A 3,656-nucleotide genomic window follows, 5' to 3' on the forward strand; every position below is an offset into this window, starting at 1 on the left:
TTCGAAACAAACTAGAATCAGCTAAATCGCTCAAAGAGAAATGGCGTGTGATCAATACGGTGTTAGGTAAACAAAAATCATCGAAGCCAATTCCGAATATACTAAGCCCTAACGACCTAAATATACATTTTACCTCAATAGTAAAGAAAACAAATCTTGGCGATAGTCCAATTACCATACAAAAGAATCCAGAAACGTGTGCCCTTTTCTTAACTAATGAGAAGGAAGTTGCAGAAATAATTAGTTCGATACCCCAAAACAGCGCTCCGGGACTTGATGGGTTCCATCCTAAACCTATGAAGTATATCAGTCCTCTTATTCTCGCCCCCTTGGTTTTCCTTATAAATCTTTCGTTCACTATGGGTATCTACCCCGAGAGGCTAAAGAATACGGTTATAACCCCGATCTTCAAAAAGGGTGACGCAAAGTCGGCAAATAATTACCGCCCTATATCTGTGTTGTCTTTTTTTTCCAAAGTGCTGGACAAATGCTACCTAGTAAGATTAAACGCTTTCTGTGAGAAGCACAAACTGCTCTCCGAACACCAGTTTGGCTTCAGGGCCGGGCTTAACACCGAAACAACAATAGCCAGAGTGTACAAATTAATTTTGAATTCAATCGATTCCTCTAAGTACTGTCTGGGCGTGTTTTTAGATTTGGAGAAAGCTTTTGACAGTGTTCCCCACGACAGACTGATTCGTAAACTTGAATGTCTGGGTATAAGGGGCGTGGCTCTAAAATGGGTTAAAAGTTATCTAAACCAGAGATGGTGTGTTACGAAAGTCAGAAATGTATTATCTGACCCACAGCAAATTAACATCGGTGTGCCCCAGGGATCGGTGCTTTCCCCCCTAATGTTCAACCTGTACATAAATGACCTCGTATCCTCATTACCCTTCGGGTATATGACCTTATACGCCGACGATGCTCTACTGCTTTTAGAGGGCTTCAAGTTGGACTCTTTGATTAGGGCTGGTAACGAAATTTTATTATGCATAAACTCATGGCTTGAATATAATGGATTAAAATTAAATCGAAGCAAAACTCAGTATATTGTTTTTTCTAGTGTCGGCAAAGTAATTCCAGAAAATTTGTGCAATTTAAAAATATTAAGCGATGTTATTACACGAGTATATAGTTTAGGAGTATGGCTAGATAACAATCTCAATTGGAATGATCAAGTAAAACACGTCTGCAAAAACTAGCCAGTGCCTCCTATTTAATTTATTAACACAAACTTATATTCCCAAGATCAGTACTATTCCAAATATATTTTAGTTTCTTTTACTCACATGTTAATTATGCAATAGTAGCCTGGGGTAATACATCCAAAAATAACTTAAATCAACTTCTAATATTACAAAAACGGGCGTTACGCAACATTTATAAAGTCGGTTGGCTACACCCCACAAAGAACTGTTTGATAAAAGTAAATTGCTAAACATAATCCCAATTTATCATAGTGCTTGTTTAATTTTTATATTTAAAAACCTCAAGGACAGTACTGTTAATCTATTTAAGTTAAATAATGGTAATACCATCACAAGAGCTTTATACTATTTAGAACTTCCCCGCTGTTATACAGAAAAAAAATCTTGTCGGTATTTTATTCTGGTGTAAAACTTTTTAATAAGCTGTATACAAAGATAAAAGATATTACATCGGTTGCTCTGTTAAAAAAGTTAGTAAAACAGCATATCTTGGATAGCTCTATTGTATAAATGTATTATGTATATTTTTTTTATTTCTTTAATTAACTTAGTAATTCTTAATTGATTTGCAAATTAACTTTCTCACACTTAATCTTTTTGTGTCAGAGTCCGTTAATTTTTCTTTTTTTTTCTCTTTTATACAAAAAAAGGAACTCTTTTTACAAGTCCCTTTTTATTTTTTATTTTTATTTTGTCTGTTTTTTACAATTTAAAGAAGGTTGGTATCTTAAATTAAAAGGGCTATAAGTCGCTCATTGACTTGGCCCTTGAATACCTTATATATAAAAAATATATCAGATTGTCAATAAAAAACTTGAACTTGAATATTCGCGCACGGTTCACACACAGGATATATATTTTAAAAATAAAACATTGATACACAAAAGGGAATACCCTCATTTCCTCCAGGTCTACGCGACCAGCGCGCACACCCGGAAGAAAATACTCCTTTTTGGCCAGATAATGGGGCGGAAAAGGGGAAGGGACGTGAGCATGCGCCAAACACATTCTTGTTTCTTTTAGACGCCATATTTGAAATCGCGCCAGCTATTTTGTATAGGAACAATTCAGGGGTAACTTCGAAACACAAATTATTAAATGAAATATGGTTTGGTGCAGCATCTTTCGTTGTAAAAGTATTTATGGAGCTCAAGGAATTATATTTAATCGCTTTCCAAAGAAGATAACTCGCCTTTGGGCAAGAATAAAACACGGAAAAAATTGGAGCCCAGCGCCGATTTTGCGGGTTTGTAGCAGACATATTCGGAGCCTAAGGAATAAGGATACTGACTGGATTCCAACGCTAAATTTACCATCTAGTATTATAATACTCCAATCAAAACGTGGATTAGTGGGGACAAAGGCAGCTAGATAAGAATAAATATGAAATTGGTTAGTTACGATATATTAAATGAAATTGGTTCCTAAACTTAAGCCATTTTAGTAACTTAAATTTCTAGAGATTATTCGATTATGCCTTCTTTCTAGGAAGAGAATAAAGTTTTTATGAATGAATTGGTTCACCAGCAAAGACTTTCACTACATTTTCATAATAATTACATGTAACTTGTAGAGATATAACCATAGAAGATAATATGGAAAACTATTCTAAAGAAGTTGAAAACTCGTTCCACCGTTCACAACCACAAGATAGTATTAAAAAGAGGAAACAAAGATTTGAGGAGTAGAAAAAATAAGAGGCATGAAATGACAAAGTTTTATTATTATTTTAAAAAAGGAAGCTTTTTATTGTGGATTAATTTATCGCTGTCATGATGAGACTGAAAGTCCAATTCGAGTCTTAAATTTATTCCGAGTCTACAATTTGCAGTTGAGCCCAATCAGAATCATTCCAAAAATTAAATCATGTTTAAAATTAGTACCAATGTAATTAAACATTTTTAAATATTACGAAGTAATTAACTAATTTTCTTCAAAAATGTTTTTTAAATTTCTAGATTTGTTGGTTTCTAACTTACAACAGGAGCTGTTTTATATTCACCAACAATATACCATAGAAAAATAGAATATATTTTACATTTCCATTTCACAAAATCAATGTTAGAAATCTCACAATTCTAATCCGAGTCAAATATTAATGTATAAAAAAAACTAAAGGAGCTTAGAAAGGAACTTTGTTTTAGTTAGCTGTATAATTTTATAACATTGAAATTATTTTTAAATTTCCTATAAAAATAAAATACAGTAGTTTAGAATTTTCAATCTCTTAAAACTTAAATCCTTAGTAATCCTAATGAAGTGGTTTGAGTAAACCATATCAGTTAATTTTCCACTCTGGTGTACCTTTCCATGTAAAAGAGTAGCGCACCTACATGACTCTGATGTTATAATATACAAAAAATATATAAACCATTAGAAAATTTTTAGAACTTGCTAATAAGTTACAGAAAATATAAGAACACAATTATACCCAATAACCAAATC

This window comes from Leiobunum rupestre, chromosome 7, assembly GCF_980474605.1.
Source record: "Leiobunum rupestre chromosome 7, qqLeiRupe1.1.hap1, whole genome shotgun sequence".
NCBI classification, from domain to species: Eukaryota; Metazoa; Arthropoda; class Arachnida; order Opiliones; family Sclerosomatidae; genus Leiobunum; species Leiobunum rupestre.